Source organism: Callithrix jacchus, chromosome 8 (genome assembly GCF_049354715.1).
Source record: "Callithrix jacchus isolate 240 chromosome 8, calJac240_pri, whole genome shotgun sequence".
NCBI lineage: Eukaryota > Metazoa > Chordata > Mammalia > Primates > Cebidae > Callithrix > Callithrix jacchus.
In genome coordinates, this window is record NC_133509.1 from 102,984,289 (window position 1) to 103,011,055 (window position 26,767).

Consider the following 26,767-nt stretch of genomic DNA (forward strand, 5'->3'; position numbering starts at 1 on the left):
TTTATATCACATGCCTTATAAAAACTAACTCAAAACAGATCATAGACTAAAATGTAAAACCTAAAACTATAAAACTCCTTAAAGAATACATAGGGAGAAAATCTTTGTTATCTTGACATAGGAAAAGATTTCTTATACATACCTCCGAAAGCACAACCCATAAAAGAACAAATTGATAAGTTGAACATTATCAAAATTTAAAATTTCTGCTCTTGAAAAGAGAATGAGAAGGCAAGCCACAGATTTGTGGAGATGATATTTGCAAAATATATCATGATAAAGGACTTATATTCAAAATATAAGGAACTCTCAGAATTCAGTAAGGATTCAAACAACCCAACAACAAAAAATAGACATTGGGCAGAGCATGGTAGATTACACCTGTAGTCCCAGCACTTTGGGAAGCTGAGGTGAGAGGATTACCTGAGCTCAGAAGTTGGAGACCATACTCACATGAAAACCTCAGTGTTATTGTTAGGGAAATGAAAAGTGCACTGCGACACCACATCAAATATTACTTCTTATTCTATAAATATGTACAATTACTAGATGTCAACTAAAAATAAAAGGAAAAAATTAAGAAGACTGACCATAGGAAATGTTGGTGAGTATGTGGAGGAACTAACTCTTAAACCCTGCAGGTGGGAATGTAAAATGGTACAACTATTTTAAGAAATACTTTGGCAGTTTCTTGGCCAGACGCAGTGGCTAATGCCTGTAATCCCACCACTCTGGGAGGCTGAGGTGGGCGGATCACGAGGTCAGGAGATCAAGACCATCCTGGCCAACAGGATGAAACCCCGTCTTTACTAAAAATACAAAACTTAGCCGAGTGTGGTGGCGCGTGCCTGTAATCCTGGCTACTCAGGAGGCTGAGGCAGGAGAATCGCTTGAACCAGGCAGTCAGAGATTGCAGGGAGCCAAGATCGTGCCACTGCACTCCAGCCTGGTGACAGAGCGAGACTCTGTTTCAAAAGAAAAAAAAAAAAAGAAGAAATAGTTTGGGTGTTTCTTAAAATGTTAACCATATACCCAGCATATTCTTCAGCCATTTCATTTAGCTTTTTTACCCCAAATAATTGAAAGCATATGTCCATGCAAGGGCTTGTACATAAATATCATAGCAGCTTTATTTATAGTAGCCAAGAGTGAAGTCACCCACACGTCCATCAACAACTGAATGGATAAACAAACTATAATATATTGGTATAATGGAATACTATTCACAATAAAATGAATTAATTATTAGTACATGTATCAACATGGATGGCACTTAAAATAATCATGCCTAGAGAAATTAGTCAGTCAAAAAAGAATACTCACTGTGTGATTTCACTTATATAACATTCTGGAAAATGAAAAACAATTCATAATGATCATAATGATAGCAGATGAGTGGTTACCTAGAGATAAGGAGTAGAGGAGGAGAAAGGAATTACAAAGAGGCACAAGAAAACTTTAGGAGGTTACGGATGTTTTCACTATCTTAACTGTGATGATAGTTTACAGGTATATACATAATCCAAAGGGTATCCAATTGTACATTTTATTGTATTTACTTATTTTTGAGATGCAGTCTCACTCTGTCACCCAAGCTGGAGTGCAGTGGCACAATCTTGGCTCACTGCAGCCTCTGCCTCCCGGGTCCAAGCAGTTCTCCTGCCTCAGCCTCCCAAGTAGCTGGATTACAGATACACGCCACCATGCCCAGCTAATTTTTGTATTTTTAGTAGAGATGGGGTTTCACCATGTTGACTAGACTGGTCTTGAACTCCTGACCTCAGGTGATCCGCCCACCTTGGCCTCTCAAAGTGCTGGGATTACAGACAGGAGCCACCACGCCTGGCCCCAATTGTACACTTTAAATATTTGCAGCTTTTTGTAGCTCAAGAAAATTATACCTCAATTTAAAAAAAGAAAAAATTGTAAAGAGGTGTTAAACACCCAGTTCACCATCAAAAGCAATATTATTCAACATGCAGTAGCATATTGTAATAAATGTAAATATAATTTATATATTTACAAACATAAATATGACAATGAACATATACATTATTGAAGAGCCCCATATGTCACCTTTTATCTTGGGTTTTATAGAGTTACTAGGATGTTATCAAAGGAGAAGACCATTTCATAAAGGAAATGATTACACCTTGACCATTCAGTACTTTGGTTTTTCATAGAGATTCTGTGTCTGCTACAATAGTCATTTTTAAAGAACAGCAATCTTTGTTTATATTAAAATTATTGTGGACCATCTCAGTCTTTATCAATATTTCCTTCTTTCACTTTCTTGATAAAGCCCCATATTTTGCTTCTGCTTCTGTGTTTTTTTTAAACCAAATGATTACTAAACAGGGAGTAGAGGGCCAGGTGTGGTGGCTTATGCCTTTAATCCCAGCTCTTTGGGAGGCTGAGGCAGGAGGATCACTTGAACCCAGCAGTTTGAGACCAGCCCAGGCAACATAGTGAGATCCCATATCTACAAAAATTTTTTAAATTAGCCAGATGTGGTGGCACGAGCCTATAGTCTCAGCACTTTGGAGGCACTGGTGAGAACTGCTTGAGTCCAGGAGTTTCAGGCTGCGGTGAGCTATTGCCACATCACAATTACCACTCTAGCCTGGGTGAGAGAGAGAGAGAGACCCTGTCTCTTCATCTGTAGAAACTGTCTAATACTATTACTACTGTATTGGTTATGTGACTCATTTATAACATAATTTGGGAAAGGAAATTCTTGAATTTTATCACAAGTGAGGATCCAGAACTAAGTGATGAAGTGGTTAAAATAATGGTCTCAGCCAACTCAAGGGTTAAAATTTTCTTGGTATTTAATATATTGTGTTTAATTTATCCATTATGTAAGTAAGCTCAAATCTCATTGGTCTTTATATAAAAAGGAAAAAGAGAAAAAAAGATAAAGCCCCATATTTTGCTGTTTCTCTCATATAGACATCTTATGTCAATGTTAATGTAGTCCTATGTAGGCCTTCTTATGTCAGTATCAGTCTGAGTAAGAGCAAATAATGAATTTATGCTGAGGTACAAAGATACCATTTGAACAGCTTTATATTAACATGTTACAAAGTACAAAAGTTATACAAATTTGTTAGCGTTTTTTCACTGCAAAATATTATCAAATTAGGAAAAAGCAGACACTAGGCATTGGTTTTTACTACATATAATGATGTTTAAGAGATACTTAAACTTTATTTAAAAGCTCAGCAATGATTTGTCTAAGAAGAACCTACAGAGCTAATAGTCTTTAGTTTTAGCTTTTGTTTTTTAATTCTCATTTATAGCAACAAGCACATCAACTATTTGATTTTCTTATATTTTGGGAGAAAGTTGTGACCAGCTGGCAGTTTGGATTTGAAATAACAATGACAAATAAGTGGCCTGTGCTGAAAATTTTTAGGTATATCTCTTTATGGAAAACTACCTTGGTGATGTAAAACCACCCAGTTCTGTAGTTATATAATACAGGCAAGTAGAAAAATCAGGCAGGGCTGGGTTTTTATTAAAGATTTAGTTTGGTTCTTAGAAGTTATGGCAGTTTCTTATGAGTAATCTAGTAATATCTATCTTTCTGAATTAATTCTGCAAAACACTGCCACATATTGATTATTGTAAACATTGTTGGTTTCAAGACATGTTCTTTTTTTTTTTTTGAGACTGAGTTTCGCTCTTGTTACCCAGGCTGGAGAGCAATGGCGCAATCTCAGCTCACCGCAACCTCCGCCTCCTGGGTTCAGGCAATTCTCCTGCCTCAGCCTCCTGAGTAGCTGGGATTACTGGCACACGCCACCATGCCCAGCTAATATTTTGTATTTTTATTAGAGACGGGATTTCACCATGTTGACCAGGATGGTCTCGATCTCTTGACCCTGTGATCCACCCGCCTTGGCCTCCCAAAGTGCTGGGATTACAGGCGTGAGCCACCGCACCCGTCCCGACATGTTCTTATTTTAACCCTCCTAACCCTTCAAAGATTCCTCGTTACCTATGGTTTAAGCAATTCTGCAGTTCATCACTGAGCTATCCTTTAATCCTCTGTGTCACTGCTTTTCAGTATGAATTGTCAAAGTTTCTATGATTTTTGTTTATTTGCCTTTTGTCAATCTTTGTTTAGTCTGGATTCTCTGCCTTTCTCTCATCTCTACCTACTCTTCTAAGCCCTGGAATGCTTCAGGTACCACATAAATCACATCAGCATAAAATCTTCCATGACATTCTATTCATATATGTTATAAATCCCTCTTTTGTGCTGAGCTATCAGTGATCACCAAGGTAAGGGCAGGAGGAAAGGATGCTCCATGGTACTCCACTCTGATGCAAGAAGAAAAATTAGAAATTTACAAATATTTTTATCTCATCCTGTATACATTTTACTTTTTGTGTATGTCTTATAACATACACAATAAATTGGTACCCAAATAGAAAACATAAATAATAAAAATACTTACATTGAGGGAGTGCGTGCCCAAAATGTTTTACTGATTGGGGTAAAGAACAAAAAGCTAAGAAAGCACTGATCTAATTGTCAGGTCTGTTTCCGCAATTGTAAAGTTAGGTTGAGAACTGTACTAGATAGATTTCCAAGATTTTTTTTAAGCTTAAATGTTCATGGAGTTAAAAAATATATTTTGAAAAAATTTTAAGCATACAGAAAAGTTGCCAGTATAGAACAGTCAGCTCCCTTCAGCCATTCATATGGTGTGCTTTATCCACTGTTAACATTTTGCCATATTTCCTCCTTGTCTTCTAATACACATGTATACATATTACTATACTTTTGTTCTGAACTGTTAGTAAATTGCAGAGGTTGCAACCCTTTAAGCTAAATATTATACTATGTGTCTCTTACAAACAGGCATTCTCTTATGTAAATAAGAGGCATATATAACATGTATGAAGAGAATAACAGTAACTGATCAAGTTCAGTATATCATAGTTTAACGTAGAATCCACATTCAAATTTGCCTTTTATCCCTGTATGACCTTTATAGTTGTTTTTTCACTAATCTAAGGATTGGGGGAATAGGAATTTTCTTGCCATGTCTATTTAGTTTCCTTTAATATAGCAGCTTTTTAACTTTTCCTTGGCTTTTGTGACACAGACAGCTTTGAAAAGTAAAGGCCCAGCCAGAAACGGGCTCATGCCTGTCGTCCTAACACGTTAGGAAACTAAGGTTGGCTGGATTGTTTGAGTTCCAGACCAGCCTAGGCAACCTGGTGAAACCCTGTCTCTACAAAAAAAAGAAAAACAATTAGCTGGGTGTGGTGGTGCGTCCCTATAGTCCTAGGTATTCAGGAGGCTGAGGCAGGAGGATGGCTTCAGCCCTGGAGGCAGAGGTTGCAGCGAGCTGAGGTCATGCCACTGCATTCCAGCCTGGGCAATAGAGCCAGCCCTTGTCTCAAAAGAAAAGAAAAGGCCCTTAATTTTGTATAATGGCTCTGTTGGGTTTGTATAACTGTTTCTTCTGTACCTTGATTTTTTTTGTAGTTTAATTCTGTGTGTGTATGTGCATTTGGGTGCACATAGTGTGCACCTACGTGCTATGGTGCTGTGTGTGAATGTTGAGTCCTCTTTCCCAAACTAGATTGTAAATTCCTTATAGACAGAGATGATTTATTTTGGTAATTTTTATTCCCCACACTCCTAAGCACATAATACTTAGCCTGTGATACAAATTAAAAATATTCATAAGTAAAAGTTCTTACATATCCCATGGGTTAAGGAGATGATTTAAAACAAACAGAGAAGGACATATCAGATTAATTAACTCTCAGTAATTAAGGAGGTCAAAGAATACCATAGTAACAATAGAAGCATTGTTTTGTTTTATTGAATCTTGAAGGAAATTGGATACTTCAAAGCATAATATAATATGGAGCATGCACTGTGAATTCTGTACTAATCGACATGTGTAATTTCATGATTTCTCTGAGGAAACCCTTTGCAATAATGTTCGATCTATTTTTCATATACAGAGTCCCAAATAGTTTTTTCATCTGACATGGTATTTTAGTGGGCAGTTAGCATAAAAGATCTTTGTCTTTTAAAAACATGTTTCTCAAGATTGGAAATATCTTAGGTTGTCAAGAAAAGATCTCTTATTATCCTTTTATTATCAAATAAGCATAGTTGTTAGAAAGTGACTAATCCAGAGATTTGCTATGGCTCCTTATAATTACTATTTTTTTTTTTGAGATGGAGTTTTGCTCTATTGCCCAGGCTGGAATGCAGTGGCAAGATGTTGGCTCACTGCCTGCAACCTCTGCCTCCCGGGTTCAAGTGATTCTTCTGCCTCAGCCTCCCAAGTAGCTGTGACTACAGGCACACACCACCATGCCGGGCTAATGTTTGTAGCCACCACATCCAGCCCCCTTCTATCTAATTTTTATTTTGGTGGGTACATAGTTAGTGTATATACTTATGAGGTACATGATATGTTTTGATACAGACATACAATGTGTAATAATCACATCTTGGAGAATGGGATATCTATCCCCTCAAGCATTATCCTTTGTATTACAAACAATGCAATTACACTCTTAGTTATTTTGAAGTGTACAATTAAGTTATTATTGACTGTAGTTACCCTGTTTTGCTATCAAGTAGTAGGTCTTACTCACTTCTAACTATTTTGTTTTTTGTATCCATTAACCATCTCCACCTCCTGCTAAGTCCCCAGTACCCTTCCCAGTCTCTGGTAACCGTCCTTCTACTCTCTATGTCCCTAAGTTCAATTGTTTTGTTTTTAATAGTTAATACAAATAAGAAGCTTTTCCTTTTTAAGTCAGCATGTGAAAAGATACATTGTAGTAGCCTTTTAGAGGCTCTGATTTCCTTGAAGTCTGCTACTTATTTGTAAAGGTCCATGGTAAGATTGAATTTATTATTTAGAATTTTAAATTGGTAGCTTCAAGAATGCTTAGAAGATCGTTCGTTTCCTATTTTAATGAAGAACATTTAATATACAGGTTTCCTTAGTATTGACTTTCATAAGTATTATCTGGGGGCAATTACTGTCTCAGTTGATTATTTATCTCTGAAGGCCTATTTTAACTCTACATTTATCTGAACTTAACTGAATAACTCCTCATTAGTCAGCACATATTTTAGTGAAGAGGTTCTTAGGAGTAACGGCTGACATTCACCATATTGTGGTTTGTCTGTGTGTATGTGCCTGTGGATAACTTGGCAATCTCTTCCTCAGCGAAATAACAGCCAGTGTGGTTCAGCCAAAGTTTAGAGGAATAAAATAACTGAAGTGGGAGGTTTTTATGTAATGCCAAGTGATATTATTCTTAGTTATTTCTTATTGAATTGCTCAGTTGGCATTTGTCATAGTAGATATTAAAACCAAACCAAGCAAACAAACAGTAAAAACCCAGTAATAACCAACAAACAGGAAATACCAGGTAAGTCAGATTATCTAGTTACTTGCCGTATTTGAAGCCAAGAACTCTTCCTGTAACTCAAAAATAAATGTATGCTTAGGTCAGAATATTTAGAAATGAAAAAAAAGCCGAGCGCAGTGGCTCAGCCTTGTAATCCCAGCACTTTGGGAGGCCCAGGCGGGTGGATCACGAGGTCAGGAGTTTAAGACCGGCCTGGCCAACATAGTGAAAGCCCATTTCTACTGAAAATATAAAACTTAGCTGGGCGTGGTGGCGGGCATCTGTAGTCCCAGCTATTCGGCAGGCTGGTGCAGGAGAATCGCTTGAACCCAGGAAGCCGAAGTTGCAGTGAGCCGAGATTGCACCACTGCCCTCCAGCCTAGGTGACTGAGCGAGGCTCTGTCTCAATAAAAAAAAGAAAAAGAAAAAAAAAAAAGAAAGAAAGAAATGAAAACAACATCTTGTCTATTTTTTCCAGGATCAGATTTAATAGAAAACTGGTGATGCATTAAGTTTTTCACAGACTTGGCTTGAGAATATTTTATATGCTTGCTGTTTTTTAAAAAATAGGATTCATTGGGAGCTTATTTCCACTATAGCAGGAAGAGGCACTGTGATTCACTGAATTGTGTGAATTAAAGGCATGATCAAGGAACAGGCCCATTGAAAATGATGGCCCTGCAGTATTAAAAGTGCTTTGATCTTCTGTTTTGACACATTGAATTTATCTTTAATTATATGTGATGACATTTGATTACTCTACACTTAGAGTATTATAATGTGGTTTGTAAAATGTAGTTTGTAGTGTGTAACAACTGCAGCACCGGTTTTTCTGAAGATATGAATTTACAGAGTGATGTTTTAGTTTTGTTTAAGAGGAAACTATTAGACTTCTAAATTAACAGACATTTAAAATGTAAATATTTAATAGACAGACAAAGTATAATTTTAATACAGTAAGTATTAGGACTATACCCTGTGGGACTCAGTGCCTTATTTTAATAGATGTAATATAATTGTATGTAGTGGTTTCCTGATCTATCCACTACTGGCTGCTTTACTACAGGTAAATCACTTAAGTTCTCTGAACCTTTGAAAAATGAAAGTCTTAGAATACTTAAAGTTCAGGATTTCAATTAGGAAATTCTTTGAATCTACTATTCTATGATGTCTTTGATAGACATATGCAGAATTCCATATTAATTCTTGACACATTTTCTAAAAGAAAGATATTTTTTAAATATTGTGTGAATTAATGGTTTTGGACCTTGCATTTAAATATGAAAATGAAGTACTTTAAAAATACACTATGACTTTTTCATCTTGTGGGAGGGGCAGTGAGTTGGGGGTCAACCCCCCTATGGGCCACAATTGTAGAGAGAACTTTCATTTGGAATTTCCTGTATTATGCCAGCACCTTAGCCTTGAGGATATGAGTGTTTCTTTGAAATTATCTGCTTTGCTTGCATTTACATGCTCAACCTTGGATTTTTCCCAATTTAGGCAGTTATAAGAGGTTCTTAAGAGTTTGAAGCTGATCCTAATTCTCTAGGGGAAATTACTAATTATTCTTTCTTTTAAAATGGTAGCCATGTACAGTGATTTTACTTTTAACATCATTTAATCAATTTTGTCAATGTCCCTAATGGGATAGCCAGGCACAAACAAAAGCAAAAAGAAACTAACAATATTCTACAAGAGAAGTGACTAATTATATAGATTATCATTGGGAAGCATAATATTCCATGTGTTTTTAATCCTAAATTTTGCTTCTTTTTGCCATACAACCAGTTCCTTACTTTTTAGGGAGGGCTTTTATTGTAAAAAAGATCTGCCGCATGCAATTATTGGTTATGACCATTTATTGCCTAAGAACTAAAGAGTGGAGTTTTCATTTGAGTTTGTTTATTAGAGAGGCAGAGTATGTTTTATCTGTGAGTACTTTGGGATTTTTTTTTTTGAACTAAAAACATACAAATACAATTATTGGTTATGACTATTTATTGCCCAAGAACTAAACAGTGCTGCTTGATTTGAGTTTGTTTACTAGCGAGGCATAGTATGTTTTATCTGTAAGTACTTTGGGATTTTTTTTAATTAAAAATATACAAATATGTATAGTTTTGTACATATTTGTATATTTTTAATTAAAAAATATACAAATAGGTAAGCAGGTGATGGCATGAAAAGCAAAACTAGAAAGGTGTGATCCTACAGCTGCATATCAAGCTACTGTCTTTTCTCTCACAGATTATTAGTGTGTGAAGATTTTATCATAGCATTTGTTTCTATTTAGAGAGAGTAGAAGGGTGAAGCCTTACTAGAAACCATTTCAGAGTAGTTACCACCAGACTATATATGAATGGAAAAGAAAAGTAATACAGATAAGTTAAACATTAGATAATGATTGGTTTTTATTGCATTAAAAAACCTGGGGAAAAGCAGTTGGAAATAGGAGCCAGGCACTTAAATCTGGGAAACTCATTTTTGGTCTTTTTTTCCCCACTGCTTCAGCAGCTTGGGAAGGATCTTTAGAGACAGAGCCTTCAGGCAAAAAGATGGAGGAGAGAAAGCAGATCATAGACCCTAAGCATCTCTAGGTTCTCTCCCTTTCTTGTTCGAGACAGCTGGTCAATCTGAATTGAATCCTTAGTAAAGTTTCATATTAGGTGATTTAGTAGATAGTAGTTAAGGAAAAATGATGATCTCAAAGAATTAGCCTGATTTTATAAAAACCTTTCATGGAGATTAACCTAATTTCTTTCTTCTTTGGAAGGCTATTAGACTGTTGATCACAGCAGACAGGGGTCTGAATTTCAGGAAGCTTTTTGACATGGTCCATCATGATATCACTGTGGGCAGGATGGATAAGAGTGATAGGATATAATAATATGGTTATGTTGTTATGCAGTTGGCTGAACAGGCATCTGAGTGATACTATTTAATGATCTGTGTTAACCTGGAAGGAGAACTCTGGGATACCATAGGAATCTGTCTTCAGCTTCATTATGTATATCAACAAAGAGTTAAAAGAAAATATAGCTGGCATGCTGATTAAATTTGTAGATAATACACAGTTGAGGAAGGATAGCTAAATTATTAAGCGATATAGACAGGAGTCAAAAAAGCTCTAAAAATACCAGGATGATGGGCTTAAGCGAGATAAAATTTACTGAGGGCACGTTTATAATATAACATAATATATAATACTATGTATTACAGAATAAAGGAGAAATGACTTAGATGTAGGGGTAGGAAAAAAAAGCTTAACATTCCTAAGTTAACTGAACACTTAATATTATCAACTTTGTCATGTTCCTTTCAAAAAATGCATTGTGATCTTAGGAATGTCTAGATCATTAATAGAATGTCTAGAATAAGATTAGTAGTAGTCCTGCTTTATTCTTTGCATCCAACTATTTTGTTCTGATTTTCGTACTCTAAGAGTGATAAACTTCAAGCATATCCAGAAGAAAATGGCTAAAATTTTTCACATAACAAAGCTACAAAAAGAAGCCTATAAGGAGTCCTAATAGCTATCTCTTAGTATTTGAAGGGCGACCCTTTTGAGGGAAGGTTAGAATGACACTGTGAAGCTCCAGAAGGCAAAGTGACAACCAATTGTGACATGAAGATGGATTTTGACTCTCTGTAAAGAATAATTGTCTGGTCCTTAAAATTGTCCAAAGAATGAAATAGGCTGTGCTGGGAGTTAAATAGTGAATTTTCCAGGGTGTTGCCAGACTACCTTCCGGGCATGTGGTAATAGAAGAAACTTATTCATCAGAAAGCGGGTAAAACTAGTTGATGTTTAGATTAAGTCTGACTCTTTTTGGTGGTGTGTTTCCTAGTTGTTTATACCAATTTACTCTGTCATTTGGCTAAGAGGCAGAGAATGCCTTTGACCATAAATTGATAAACAGGATTCATCTGTGTATGTTATTATCAAAACATGTCTGTGACTTTTGCAAGAAGCTTTATTTTTATCTACTCCTAAAATATCTTTCTGAAGTTAAAAGGACGTAAGTGTTTAGAAGAAAAAATTTTTTTTCTAGGAAGAATTATTTATATTTGACACTTTTTAAATTGGCATCAAAAACAAGGTGATCACACTGCAGCTATCAGAAGATAGTGCTATGAAATGAATATGTGCAGATACATCAGAGTAACCAAGTTAATTGGTTTGTTCACACATTTGTTCTTTTACTCATTCATTAATTTATAAATATTTTTTCAGATACCTGGTAAGTACTGGTTGCTCTGCTAGGTACTAGGAAATTGATATATACTACAATTTATCTGGCCGTTTACTTACCTAAAAATCTGTTAATAGGCAGCTAATCCTCGAATAAATATATTTTTAAAAATTTTAATTTTTGTGGGAACATAGTAGGCATATATTTTGTGGGTACATAGTAGGTATATTATTATACATTGTATATCTATATCAAAATATCTCGTGTACTCCGTAAATATATATTCCTACTATATGGCAACTATAAGAAGAAATATATACAACTAGGTGTATATATGTTTATTGGAGTACATGAAATATTTTGATACAGATACACAGTATATAATAATCACATCAGGGCCATCATGCTTCAGGGGATGGATACCCCATCTTTTAGTTATTTTAAAATGTACAAAAAATAATTGTGAACTGTAGTCATCCTGTTATGCTATTCAACACTAAATTTTATTAGTTCTATCTAATTATATTTTTGTAGCCACTAACTATCCCACCTTCCCTCCAGCCTCCTACCCTTCCCAGTCTGTGGTCACCATCATTCTACTCTCTATTTCCATGAGTTCAATTGTTTTAATTTTTAGCTCTGTCAAACAAGCGATAACATGCAAAATTTGTCTTTCTGTGTCTGGCTTATTTCACTTGACCTAATGACCACCAGTTCATTTATGTTCTCACAAATGACAGGATCTCATTCTTTTTTATGGCTGAATAGTACTCCATTTTGTATATGTACCACATTTTCTTTGTCCATTCATCTGTTGATGGATACTTAGGTTGCTTCCAAATCTTGGCTATTGTGACTAGGGCTCCAATAAACATGGGAGTGCAGATATCGCGTTGATATACTGATTTCCTTTTTGTGGATGTATACCTAGTAGTGGGATTGCTATATCATACTGTAACTCTTATTTTTGGTATTTTGGAGACCCTCCAATCTGTTCTCCATAGAGGTGGTAATCATTTACATTCCTGTCAACAGTGTATGAGGATTCTCTAGTGAGCAATTACTTTATTTTTTATGATGTAACCTCTAAAGACAAGTATAAAAGAAACCCTGGACAATTCTGATTTTTAGCACTGTATTCTAACAGTGTTAAATATTAAAAGTGCTAACTATTCTAACAACTATATGTTAATAACTTAACTATTAGTATATATAGTTACAAGTATATTATAACTATTAGGTATCCATTAAAAAATCATACCTTTATGTACTTCAATATTAACATTGCTTTGAAACTGAATACTGAGGTAGATTTTTTTTCAGGTTTTGTTCTTTCTTTTCCTTTTTTGGACTGTTGTTAATTTCCATATTGCTTTTTTGAAAGGAGAAATAAGATATCATGTAAGAGGTTCAAAAATACTAACCAATGTTTTTTTCAAGAAGAAAAGCCATTTTTGTTCTCCTGGATAAACATATTTTTAGCTGGTTTTAAATTTAATGTGCATCATGCTATGTAGGCAAGACTGATCTTAAAAAAGAAAGCTTTTGTAATATTAAGCCAACAAAGACATTGCCTGCAGGATAAGTGAATAGTGAACATATTCACTGGTTACATGGTCAAGTTTTATCTTTAACTTATTTTAATATAAGTTGGTTAATGTGTTTCATATTAAGAGTATACCCTTTTAACAGTACCTTATAAATAATTATTAAGCCCAGGTAGGGTAAGTTAGAATTACCTAGTTTAACAGTTAGAAATATGAAATGAGAAGTCAGTGCTCCTTTGTATGACTAAGCTCAAGCAGGATTTAAGGCAGGGAGGGGTCCCCACTGGTTGATCTTCAAATCTTATCATGTCTAAGACTGTTACTACTGCCATTTGTCTTTCTCTGGTTTTCTAGGATTCTTTGGCAAAATGTTAGCTCCTTTTCATCAATCTTCCCATCTGCAACTCATGATTTTCTCTAACATTTCCCATAGTCATCTCAAGATTGCAGAGAAATAGAAGAGATATTTGTATACTCATGTTTATAGCAGTGTTATACACAATAACCAAAAGGTGGAATCAATCCAAATGTCATCAATGGGTGATTCGATAAACAAAATGTGGTATGTTAATATAATTGAATATTCATCTTGTAAAAGGAAAAACATTCCGACACATATACAACATGATGACCTTGAGGACATTATGCTAAGTGAAATAAGCCAGTCACAAAAAGACAAATAATGTATGATTCCATTTATATGTGATACCTAGACTGCTTAGCAGATTAGGGGATCTTCAGGATTTGTAGCTCACAATAGGATATAACTAATTCATCTACTCCACATGTCCCAAACTGTGATCTTAGTATCTTTTTCTCACAAATTTGTCTTTGCTCCTTCCATCCCAAGTTAGAAATATGGATGTCAGCCCATACTTCTTTTTTCTCCCTCTGAATACTATTGGAGACCAAGCCCTGCTGATTTTATGTTCTTCATTTTTTAAAAAATCTGCCTTCTCTACATTGCCTGTAAAATTTATTCATTCAAGGAGTACTTAATTATATAGTATTCCAGATGGTGTCAGTGCTGTGAAAAAAGAAAAAGTAGGGTGGGATGGGGTTTGAGAGTGTGGGAGGTGGGGAGAGGGTTGCAATTTTTAAAATGGTTGTAATGATGGTCCAGGCCTGGTGCTGTGGTTCATGCCTGTAATCCCAGCACTTTGGGAGGCCAAGGTGGGAGAATCACTTGAGTCCAGGAGCTCAAGACCAGCCTGGGCAACAAAGTGAGACCTGGCCTCTACACAAAATTTAAAAATTAGCTGGGTGTGGTGGTGTGTGCCTGTGGTCCCAGCTACATGGGATGCTGAGGTAGGAGCATTGTTTGAGAACAGGAGGTCAAGGCTGCAGTGAACCAAGGTTGTGATATTGTACTCCAGCCTGTGCTGACAGAGTGAGATTCTGTCTCCAAAAAAAAAAAAAAATAAGATGGTCCATATCAATGAAATCTCAGCAAAAACCTGAAGGAAGTAAGCCATGAGAATATTTGGAAAAAAGGCTTTCCAAGTAGGGAGAACAGTCAGTGCAAAGACTTTAAGATGAGAGCATGCTTGGTGAGTTCAAGGAACTCCAGGGAAATCAGTAGATCTGAAGTGGAAAAAGGTCTTAGAGGTAACAGTGGTCCACTCCTGTAGGGCTTTTGTGAGACGCTGAATGGATAGATACTTTGAGCAAAGGAGAGATACCTAATTTATATTTTTAAAAGACCACTGGCTGCTGGTTGAGACCAGATTATATGAGCAAAGCATAAATTAGACAAACTGGGAGGTTGTTGGAATATTTCACTCAGGAGGTGAGGGTAGCTTAGACAGAGTGGTCAGTGACAGTGGAGGCAGTGAGCTGTGGATTCTAGAATTTGGAAGATAGAGCCAACATGAGTTTTTGATAGATTAGATGTAGAATATAAGAGAAAGAGTTGAGATAAATCTATGTGGTTTTTTCCTCCCCTACCCCCGCAAGTAAGTGCATTTTCCATCAACTTAGATGGGAGGAAAGGCTGTGGGTAGAGCAGGTTTAGAAGGGAAGAACAGGACTTGTTAACTTTGATACGTCTATTAGGTATCTAAGTGGAGGTATTGAGTAGGCAGTCAGATATCTGAGTTCAGAATTTCATTGGAAGTAAATTTTGGAGTCATATGAAAATATATAGTATTTGAAATAAAAACCTAGATAAATCCCCCAAGAGAATGAATAGATGGAGAAAAGGAATAAGAACTTATCCCAGGACATTTTAACATTAAGAATCTGGATTCGGGCAGAGTAGAGGAAGAGAGGGAATCAACAAAGGAGGCTGAGAAGAAGCAACCAGTGAGTTAAGGGAGAAATCAAGAGTATAGTGTTTTGGAAGCCAAGTGAATGAGAGTATCGAGGAGGAGAGAGTGATTCATTACTGCCTTAGTTTAGGTCCTAGTCACAGTCACTTCCTAAACGATGACAGTTAACTTTGGTCTTTGTGCCTCTAGCTCTATCTCCAACCCTTCTCTATACCTCATCTTTTTCCTATTGTCTGTTATCAAAATGTTCTTTAAAACAAACGAAAAAGGCCGGGCGCGGTGGCTCAAGCCTGTAATCCCAGCACTTTGGGAGGCCGAGGCGGGTGGATCACGAGGTCAAGAGATCGAGACCATCCTGGTCAACATGGTGAAACCCCGTCTCTACTAAAAATACAAAAAATATTAGCTGGGCGTTGTGGCGCGCGCCTGTAATCCCAGCCACTCGGGAGGCTGAGGCAGAATTGCCTGAACCCAGGAGGTGGAGGTAGCGGTGAGCCGAGATTGCGCCATTGCACTCCAGCCTGGGAAACGAGAGCGAAACTCCGTCTCAAACAAACAAACAAACAAACAAACAAAAAACAAAAAAAAACCTCAGTTGGCACAAAAACACATTGAAAATGTAATTCTGCAGTAAAAAATTTGCCAGGTACTTCCAGTTATCTATGAAATCCATGTTCTTTTTTATGATGTGGATCTTCATGATTTACCGTGTCTGTTTTTCCAGTCTTTCTATCTTCTGCTTCCACCTTATTGAATTATTTATTGACTCTCATACTATCTTCTCTCCTTCTGGAATTGTGTTTGCTATTATTTACTTGTCTGTATCCCTCATAAGTTTTTTGAAGGCAAATATTATTTCTAGTTCATTTCTATATCCCTGCACAATATGTGAAACATAGTTGTACAAGTTGTACATCCTTAATCTGGAAATCTGAAATCCAAAATATTCCAAAATTGAAAACTTTTGAGGATTGGCATGAGGCCACTGGTGGAAAATTCCATACCTAACCTTATGTGACAGGTTATCATCAAAACATAGGTGTACAGCATTTTTTTTTTTTTTTGAGATGGAGTCTCACTCTGTCACCCAGGCTGAAGTACAGAGGCTCACTACAACCTCTGCCTCCTAGGTTCAAGCAATTCTTCTGGCTTAGCCTCCTGAGTAGCTGGGACTACTGAGCTAATTTTTGTATTTTTAGTAGAGACAGGGTTTCACCAGGTTGGCCAGGCTTGTCTCGAACTCCTGACCTCATGATCTGCCTGCCTCAGCCTCACAAAGTGCTGGGTTTACAGGTGTGAGCCAAAGTACCTGGCCCTTATTTAGCGTTTCTAAGGGAAAAAAGACCTTTTTAGCCTACCTTGAGCTGCGGTATATCTTCCCTGTGCACATCCCTGTGCACAACCTTGTGCACACTCAGATTCCCCTTCAACAAGCATGCCCACGAAGGGTAATAAAATGGCACATGTGCAGGTTGGAACAATGGCAGGTTCCTCATGATGCCTCACATGAGGCTAAGGTCTGTGAGCATTACTTAGTGTGTTTTTTTGCTTGTTTTTTACTCTGTGGTGTAAAGATACTGTTGCAAATGTTAAAAAAAAAAAAAAGAAGGCCTGCAGATACTCCCATGGTAACAGTGATAAGAGAAAGAGGAAGCATTTGTTATCTATAGACAGAAAGCCAAGCTGTTAGAGAAAATGGACAGCAGTATAAGCATGAAATGCCTTTCAGAAGAGTATGGTATTGGAATGACCTAAAGTTACAGAAGGATAAACTGTTGACATTCTATGCTGAAAGTGATGAAGTTAGTGCAAAATAGATAAACAGTGCATAAAGTTAAAAATGAAGATCTTGATTACATACTGAAAAGAATGGACCCATCAGTATTGCAGTGAACACACATAACTTAATTTTATGCTGATCATGAAACAAAGATTGATTACAGTGAATTGAAAATTGAAGAGAACTGTGAATATTCAACAGGCAAGTTGCAGAAATTTTAAAAAAGACAAGCATTACATTTTTGAAGATTTGCACAAATTGTTTACTGATCATGAAACAGCAGAGAAATGTATTGATAAATTTGCCAGGGTCATTGCTGATGAAAATATTATGCCAGAACAAATCTGTAATGCTGATGAAACACCACTGTTTTGGCATTACTGCCCCAGAAAGATACTGACTACAATTCATGAGACAGCCCTTATGGAATTAAGAATGCAAAGGACAAAATAACAGTGTTGATATGTGTTAATGTAGTAGGCACACATAAGTATAAACTTGCTGTGATAGGCAAAAGCTTGCTCATTATTTTCAAGGAATGCATTTTTAACCAGTCCACTATTATGCTAACAAAAAGGCATGGATCACCAGGGACATCTTTTCTGATTGGTTTTGTAAACAGCACTTACCAGTGGCTTGCGCTCACTGCTGGAAAGCTGGATCAGATGACAACTGCCAGATTTTATTGTTCTATTAAAACTGTTCTGCTCATCCTCCAGCTGAAATTCTCATCAAAAATCATGTTTGTGTCATGTACTTTTCCCCAAATATTACTTCATTAGTTCAGCCATGTGACCAGGGTTTCCTTTAGATCAATGAAGAGTAAATATGAAAACACTTTCTTGAATAGCATGCTGACAGCTATAAACAGAGGTGTATGCAAAATGTTTTCAAAAGGAGTTTAGCATGAAGGATGGTGCATATGCTGTTGCCAGTGCTTGGAATACTGTGACTAAAGACACAGTGCATGTCTGGCACAGGCTCTGGCCTGCCTCTGTTGGCAATGATGATGAACAAGGTGATGACGTTGAAGGGTTCTGTATGTCAAGTGAGAAAAAACAATGTCTGACCCCACATATGCAAAAAATATGCCTTCAGAGCCCATCAGTAAGCTAGAAGAAGTAGATGTCAAAGGACCTTTTAATATCGATAATGTTGCTTTGGTTGTTCTTTCATTGACCAATGGTGAAATAGCCGAAATAGTTCTGAATCAAGACGATAGTGACAATGAAGATGATGGTATTAACATTGCAGAAAAAGAGCCCATAGACATAGTGAAAATGTGTGATTGGGCACAATGAAGGACTAGAGCAGTGTACGTTCATCAGAGAACAATAAATTATGTCAGTTTATAAAATCAAAGAGACTTTTAAGACAAAAACCATTGTTAATGAGGCAGATGACTTTGGAGGAAATATTTTAAAAAGCGATGCAACAGAATACCTTCTCCTTCCTGAGAGGAACATCCCCTGGTCCCTTGACTGCTTCTGATGTTTCTTCTCACCAAACAAAATAAAATAGAGTGTACAGTAGTAACCTTTTAATCAGAACACAATATTCTAGGTGGAGACCAAAATCCTACCATTGTTTGTTGTTGCTGTTGCTCAGTAGCTGACGTAAGTATTCTGGTGATGCTACTGAGCTGCTTAGCCGCTCTGAACACATTATTTTTCAGTTTATATAATATTTTTACTCTTAAGTATTTATGTGTGAATGAGTGTAAGAAAATGATTCCTTATTGGTTGCATATAGATTCAATCAGGAGTGAGGATGATGGCAAATAACCAGATTGTCCACATGGTGGCTGAGATTGAATGTACACACACCTTGTTTTATGCACAAAATTATTTAAACTGTTGTATATAAGTACCTTTAGGCTGTGTATATAAAGTATATATGAAACATAAATGAATTTTTTGTTTAGACTTGGATCTCATCCCAGAGAGATCTCATTGTGTATATGAAAATTTTTCACAATCAAAAGTTCAAAAGCCAAAATACTTCTAATTCCAAGCATTTCAGATAAGGACTACCCAAGTTTTACCAAACAGATGCTTGTTAAAATACTATTTTTTGTTGCTCAGGCTGAACGCAGCTTCCTGGGCTCAAGCTATCTTCTTCCTGAGGATCTGAGTTGCTGGGACTATACACATGTTCAACCACACTCAGCTAAACTTTGTTATCTTTAAAGGAATTAAGTAAATGAGGAAAAAAGTCTTTTATATTTAATTTAATACCAAGTATTAATATTTCAATTTAAGTTAAATTTATTAAAATTAATTTCAAAATATTTACTATAATATTAAATGTAAATGAAATAATTTATAAATAATATCCATAGGTAAATATTAAAACTAAATATCAATGTTAAATGCCACATATTTATGGTTCTGGTATTCTTCATTACTTTATGTAGATCCAGGCTTTCATGTGAAATCATTTAACTTCATCCTGAAGAATATTCTTTATATTTCTTATATTGCAGATGTGCTTGCAATGAATTCTTTCAGCCTTTGGTTTTCTGAAAGTTTTTATTTGTCCTTTTATTTTGAAGGACATATTTGCTAGAAATAGAATTCTAGGTTGACAATGTTTTGTGTTTTTTCCTTTTTGTACTTTAAGGTTGTCATTCCATTGTATTCTGGCTTGTGTTGTTTTTGATGAGAAGTCATGCTATTCTTTGTTATGGTCTGTTCTATATAATGCCATTTTTTTTTTTTTTTTTTACTGCTTTTAAACTTTTTCCTTTTTTCTTTGTAACTGTTTTTAGCATTTTGATTATGATGTGTCTTTGTGTTGTTTCCTTTATATTTTTCCTGTTTGTCATTTGTTGAGATGCTTTTATCTGTTTTTTGATATTTTGTCAAATATTGTAAATTTTGGCCATTCATTTATCAGATACTGTCCTGCCCTTCTCATCCCACCCATGGTACTCTATTTGCATGTAAGTTAAACTAGTGAAACTAGTAAGTTAATACCGTTCCACAGATCAGTGAATCTTTGCTAATTTTATCTTTTTTCTTTCTGTGCCTCATTGTGGATATTATTGTTGTCCTGCAAGTTTATTCTCTTTCTTGTGCCAAATCTGCTATTAATCCCATTATTAATATCAATATGGAAATAGTCAATGTGATGTTCATGAATGCAGAACTCTATTATCTTTCTATAAAGAATGTTGGGCTTTGTTCTAGGGTATAGTTTGAGTGAATTGTGGATCAGTACAACCATTGTTTTTTTTTTTACTCTAAGTTCTGGGGTACATGTGCAGATCATGCAGTATTGTTACAAAGGTATACACATGCCATGGTGGTTTGCTGCATCCATACCCCTGTCAGCTACATTAGGTATTTTTGCTGTTATTCCTCCCCAGTCCCCCTACCCCCTGCTATTTCTCACCTAGCCCTCCCATCTCCCAACAGGCCCCAGTGTGGGATGTTCCCCTTGCTGTGTACATGTGTTCTTATTGTTCAAAACCCACTTATGAGTGAGAACATGTGGTGTTTGGTTTTCTGTTCTTGTGTCAGTTTGCTGAGAATGATGGTTCCCAGCTTTATTCATGTCCCTGCAAAGGACATGAACCCATCCTTTTTTATGGCTGAATAGTATTCCATGGTGTATATTTGCCACATTTTCTTTATCCAATCTATCATTGATGGGCATTTGGGTTGGTTCCAACTCTTTTCTATTGTAAACAGTACTGCAATGAACATACGTGTGCATGTATCTTTATATAGAACGATTTATAATCCTTTGGATATATACCCAGTCATGGGATTGCTGGGCTAGGTCCTTGAGGACTCGCCACACTGTCTTCCACAATGGTTGAACTAATTTACACTCCCACTAACAGTGTAGAAGTGTTCCTTTTTCTCCACATCCTCTCTAACATCTCTTGTCTCCAGATTTCTTAATGATCGCTATTCTAACTGGCATGAGATGGTATCTCACTGTGGTTTTGATTTGCATTTCTCTAATGACCAGTGGTGATGAGCATTTTTTCATATGTTTGTTGGCTGCATACATGTCTTCTTTTGAAAGTGTCTGTTTATATCTTTTGCCCACTTTTGATGGTGTTGTTTTCTTCGTGTAAATTTGTTCAGGTTCTTTTTAGATTCTGTATATTAGCTTTTGTCAGATGGGTAGATTGCAGAAATGTTTTCCCATTCTGTTGGTTGGCCATTCACTCTAATGATAGTTTCTTTTGCTGTACAGAAGCTGTTAAGTTTAATTAGATCCCATTTGTCTAATTTGGCTTTTGTTGCCATTGCTTTTGGTGTTTTAGTCATGAAATCCTTGCCTATGCTTATGTCCTGAATGTTATTGCCTAGGTTTTCTTCTAGGTTTTTTATGGTGTTAGATCTTATGTTTAAACCTTTAATCCATTTGGAGTTAATTTTTGCATAAGGTGTAAGGAGGGGGTCCAGTTTCAGCTTTTCTAACATGGTTAGCCAGTTTTCCCAATACCATTTATTAAACAGGGAATCCTTTCCCCCATTGCTTGTTTTTCTCAGGTTTGTCAAAGTTCAGATGGTTGTAGATGTGTGGTATTGCCTCTGAGGCCTCTGTTCTGTTCCATTGGTCTATATCTCTGTTTTGGTATCAGTACCGTGCTGTTTTGATTACTGTAGCCTTGTAGTATAATTCGAAGTCAGGTAGTGTGATACCTCCAGACTTTTTTTTTTTTTTCCTTTGGATTGTCTTGGCTATGCAAGCACTTTTTTGGTTCCATATGCAGTTCAAGATGTTTTTTTCCAGTTATTTGAAGAAGGTCATTGGTAGCTTAATGGGGATAGCATTGAATCTATAAATTACTTTGGGCAGTATGGCCATTTTCATGATATTGATTCTTCCTAACTAGGAGCATGGAATGTTTTTCCATTTGTTTGTGTCCTCTTTTATTTTCTTGAGCAGTGGTTTGTACTCCTTGAAGAGGTCCTTCACGTCCCTTGTTAGTTGTATTCCTAGGTATTTTATTCTCTTTGTAGCATTTGTGAATGGGAGTTTGATCATGATTTGGCTCTCTGTCTGTTATTGGTGTATAGGAATGCTTGTGATTTTTGCACATTGAAGGTGTTTATCATCTTAAGATTTTGGGCTGAGACAATGGGGTCTTCTAAATATACAATCATGTCATCTGCAAATAGAGACAATTTGAATTCCTCTTTTCCCGATTGAATACACTTTATTTCTTTTTCTTGCCTGATTTCTCTGGCAAGAACTTCCAATACTATGTTGAATAGGAGTGGTGAGAGAGGGCACCTTGTTGAGTGCCAGTTTTCAAAGGGAATGCTTCCCGTTTTTGCACATTCAGTATGATATTGGCTGTGGGCTGTTATAAATAGCTTTTATTATTTTGAGGTACGTTCTATCGATACCTAGTTTATTGAGAGTTTTTAGCATTAAGGGCTGTTGAATTTTGTCGAAAGCCTTCTCTGCATCTATTGTGATAATCATGTGGTTTTGGTCTTTGGTTCTGTTTATGTGATGGATTACGTTTACAGCTTTGCATATGTTAAACCAGCCTTGCATCCCTGGGATGAAGCCGACTTGATCGTGATGGATACGCTTTTTGATGTCCTGTTGGATTTGGTTTGCCAGTATTTATTGAAGATTTTTGCATCAATGTTCATCATGGATATTAGCCTGAAATTTTCTTTTTTCATTTTATCTCTTCCAGGTTTTGGTATCAGAATGATGTTGGTCTCATAAAATGAGTTAGGGAGAAGTCCCTCTTTTTGTATTGTTTGGAATAGTTTCAGAAGGAATAGTACCAGCTCCTCTGTGTGTTTGGTAGAATTTGGCTGTGAACCTGTCTGGTCCTGGACTTTTTTTAGTTGGTAGGCTATTAATTGCTGCCTCAACTTTAGACCTTGTTATTGGTCTATTCAGGGATTCTACTTCTTCCTGGTTTAGTCTTGGGAGGGTGTAAGTGTCCATTTCTTCTAGATTTACTGGTTTATGTGCATAGAGGTGTTTGTAGTAATCTCTGATGGTAGTTTGTATTTCTGTGGAATCGGTGGTGATATATCCTTTATCATTTTTTTATTGCATCTATTCAATTCTTCTCTCTTTTCTTTTTTATTAGTCTGGCTAGTGGTCTATCTATTTTGTGGATCTTTTCAAAAAATACCAGCTCTTAGATTTACTGATTTTTTGAAAGTTTTTTTGGGTCTCTATCTCCTTCAGTTCTGCTCTGATCTTAGTTATTTCTTGGCTTCGGCTAGCTTTTGAATTTGTTTGATGTTGCTCCTCTAGTTCTTTTAATTGTGATGATAGGGTGTCAATTTTAGATCTTTCCTTGCTTCTCATGTGGGCATTTATTGCTATAAAGTTCCCTCTAGACACTGCTTTAAATATGTCCCAGAGATGCTGGTACGTTGTGTCTTCATTCTCATTGGTTTTGAAGAACATCTTTATTTCTGCCTTCATTTCATTATTTATGCAGTAGTCATTCAGGAGTAGGTTGTTCAGTTTCCATGTAGTTGTATGGTTTTGAGTGAGTTTCTTAATCCTGAGTTCTAATTTGATTGCACTGTGGTCTGAGAGACGGTTATGATTTCCATTCTTTTGCATTTGCTGAGGAATGATTTACTTCCAATTATGTGGTCAATTTTAGAGTAAGTGCGATGTGGTGCTGAGAAGAATGTATATTCTGTGGATTTGGGATGGAGAGTTCTGTAGATGTCTGTTAGGTCCGCTTGGTCTAGATATGAGTTCAAGTCCTGGATATCCTTGTTTATTTTCTGTCTCATTGATCTGTCTAATATTGAAAGTGGAGTGGTAACATCTCCCACTAATATTGTGTGGGAGTCTAAGTCTCTTTATAGGTCATTAAGAACTTACTTTATGTATTTAGGTGTTCCAGTATTGGGTGCATATATATTTAGGAAAGTTAGCTCTTCTTGTTGCATTGATCCCTTTACCATTATGTAGTGCCCTTCTTTGTCTCTTTATCTTCGTTGGTTTAAAGTCTGTTTTATAAGAGACTAGGATCATAATCCCTGCTTTTTTTTTGCTCTCTGTTTTCTTGGTAAATCTTCCTCCATCCCTTTATTTTGAGCCTATGTGTGTCTTTGCATGTGAGTTGGGTTTTCTGAATATAGCACACCAATGGATCTTGACTCTTAATCCAATTTGTCAGTCTGTGTCTTTTGATTGGGGCATTTAGTCCATTTACATTTAAGGTTAATATTGTTATGTGTGAATTTGATCCTGCCATTTTATTACTGGCTGGTTGTTTTGCCCCTTAGTTGATGCAGTTTCTTCAGTGTGTCGATGGTTCTTACCATTTGGTATGTTTTTGCAGTGGCTGGTACTGATTGTACCTTTCCATGTTTACTGCTTCCTTCAGGAGCTCTTGTAAGGCAGACCTGGTGGTGACAAAATCTCTCAGCAATTGCTTGTCTATAAAGGATTTTATTTCTCCTTCACTTATGAAACTTAGTTTGGCTGGATATGAAATTTTGGGTTCAAAGTTCTTTTCTTTAAGGATGTTGAATATCGGCCCCCACTATCTGCTGATTTGTAGGGTTTCTGCCAAGAGATCTACTGTGAGTCTGATGGACTTCCCTTTGTGGATAACCCGACCTTTCTCTCTGGCTGCCCTTAGCATTTTTTCCTTCATTTCAACCCTGGTGAATCTGATGATTATGTGCCTTGGGGTTGCTCTTCTTGAGGAATATCTTTGTGGTGTTCTCTGTAATTCCTGGATTTGAATGTTGGCCTGCCTTGCTAGATTGGGAATGTTTCCCTGGATAATATCCTGAAGAGTGTTTTCTAGTTTGGATTCATTCTCCCCACCACTTTCAGGTACACCGATCAAATGTAAATTAGGTCTTTTCACATAATCCCATATTTCTTGGAGGATTTGTTCATTTCTTTTCACTCTTTTTTCTCTAATCTTGCCTTCTCATGTTATTTCATTGAGTTGATCTTCAATCTCTGATATCCTTTCTTCTGCTTGATCGATTCGGCTATTGAAACTTGTGTATGCTTTGCGAAGTTCTGGTGCTGTGTTTTTCAGCTTCATCAAGTCATTTATGTTCTTCTCTAAGCTAGTTATTCTAGTTAGCATTTTTGTCTAATCTTTTTTCAAGGTTCTTATAGTTTCTTTGCATTGGGTTAGAACATGCTCCTTTAGCTCAGAGAAGTTTGTTATTACCCACCTTCTGAGGCCTGCTTCTGTCAATTTGTTGAAATAATTCTCCATCCAGTTTTGTTCCCTTACTGGTGAGGAGTTGTGATCCCTTGGGGAAGAAGAGGCATTCTGGTTTTTGGTGTTTTGTCCTTTTTGCACTGGTTTCTTCCCATCTTTGTGGGTTTATCTACCTTTGGTCTTTGAAGTTGGTGACGTTCAGATGGATCTCTGAGTGGACGTTCTTTCTGTTGATGTTGACGCTATTTCTTTCTGTTTTTTAGTTTTCCTTCTAACAGTCAGGCCCCTCTGCCGCAGGACTGCTGGAGGTTCACTCCAGACCCTGCTTGAATCACCCATGGGAGCTGCAGAACAGCAATGATTACTGCCTGTTCCTTCCTCTGGTAGCTTCATCCCAGAAGGGTACCTGCCAGATGTCAGCCAGAGCTCTCCTGTATGAGGTATCTCTCAGGATACATGGGGCTCAGGGAGCCACTTGAGGAGGCAGTCTGACCCTTATCAGAGCTCAAGTGCTGTTCTGGGAACTTCGTTGCTCCCTTCAGAGCTGCTGGGCAGGGACGTTTAAGTCTATTGAAGTGAAACTCACAACCGCCCCTTTTCGCAGGTGCTCTGACCCAGGAAAATGGGGCTTTATTTATAAGTTCCTGCTGCCTTTTTTCAGACATGCCCTGCCCAGCAAAAAAGAAGTCTAGTCACAATCTGCCTGCAGAGGCCTTGCTGAGCTGCCATGGGCTCCGCCCAGCTACTGTGTAAACTTCCTTGCAATTTTGTTCACACAAGCAAGGTTAGAACTGCATCAGTAATGGTGGACGCCCCTCACCACACCAAGTTCTACCCTCCAGGTGGAGCTCAAACTGCTCTGCTGGCTGGAAAAATCACAAGCCAGTGGGTCTCAGTTTGCTGGTCTTTGTGGGGATGGGACCTGCCCAGCCAGATCACTTGGCTCCCTGCCTTCAGTCCTTTTTTTTTCAGGGGAATGGGTGGTTCTGTCTCGTAGGTGTTCCAGGCGCCAGCTAAAACGGCCACCCAGTTTTGTGCTGGAAACCCGCAGTGCCAGCTAAAACAGCCACCCAGTTTTGTGCTGGAAACCTGCAGCTCTGGTGTTGTTGGCACAGGCAGGAATCTCTTGGTGACTGGGCTGTAAAGACCATGGGAAAAGCGCAGTATCTGAGCCAGAGTGCCGGAGCATCCAGAAAGGTCCCCAATGGCCTCCCTTGGGTAGGAGAGGGTGTTCTTTGGTTTGTTGCACTTCCCGGGTGAGGCAACACCCCAACCTGCTTTGGTTTGCCCTCCTTGCACTACATCTACTATCCAGCCAGTCGCATTGAGATGAACCTGGTACCTCGACTGGAGATGTGGAGATCACTCGCCTTCTGCATCACTCTCACTGGGAATTGCACACTCTGGAGCTG

At 37.1% G+C, this 26,767-nt stretch overlaps 1 protein-coding gene and 1 pseudogene across 13 annotated transcripts in view; both read left to right on the forward strand.

Annotated features, from left to right (window-relative positions):
• Nucleotides 1-15,289, forward strand: part of LOC103795813 (small ribosomal subunit protein uS4 pseudogene) — a 78,241-nt pseudogene extending 62,952 nt beyond the window's left edge. Inside the window, exon 1 of the transcript XR_013521291.1 lies at nt 1-15,289. This exon is cut by the window's left edge and continues 62,952 nt beyond it. The product of XR_013521291.1 is annotated as a small ribosomal subunit protein uS4 pseudogene (transcript).
• The window catches only part of RAD51B (RAD51 paralog B), a 642,672-nt gene that overhangs the window by 151,032 nt on the left and 464,873 nt on the right, over nt 1-26,767 (forward strand). The window lies entirely within an intron of this gene.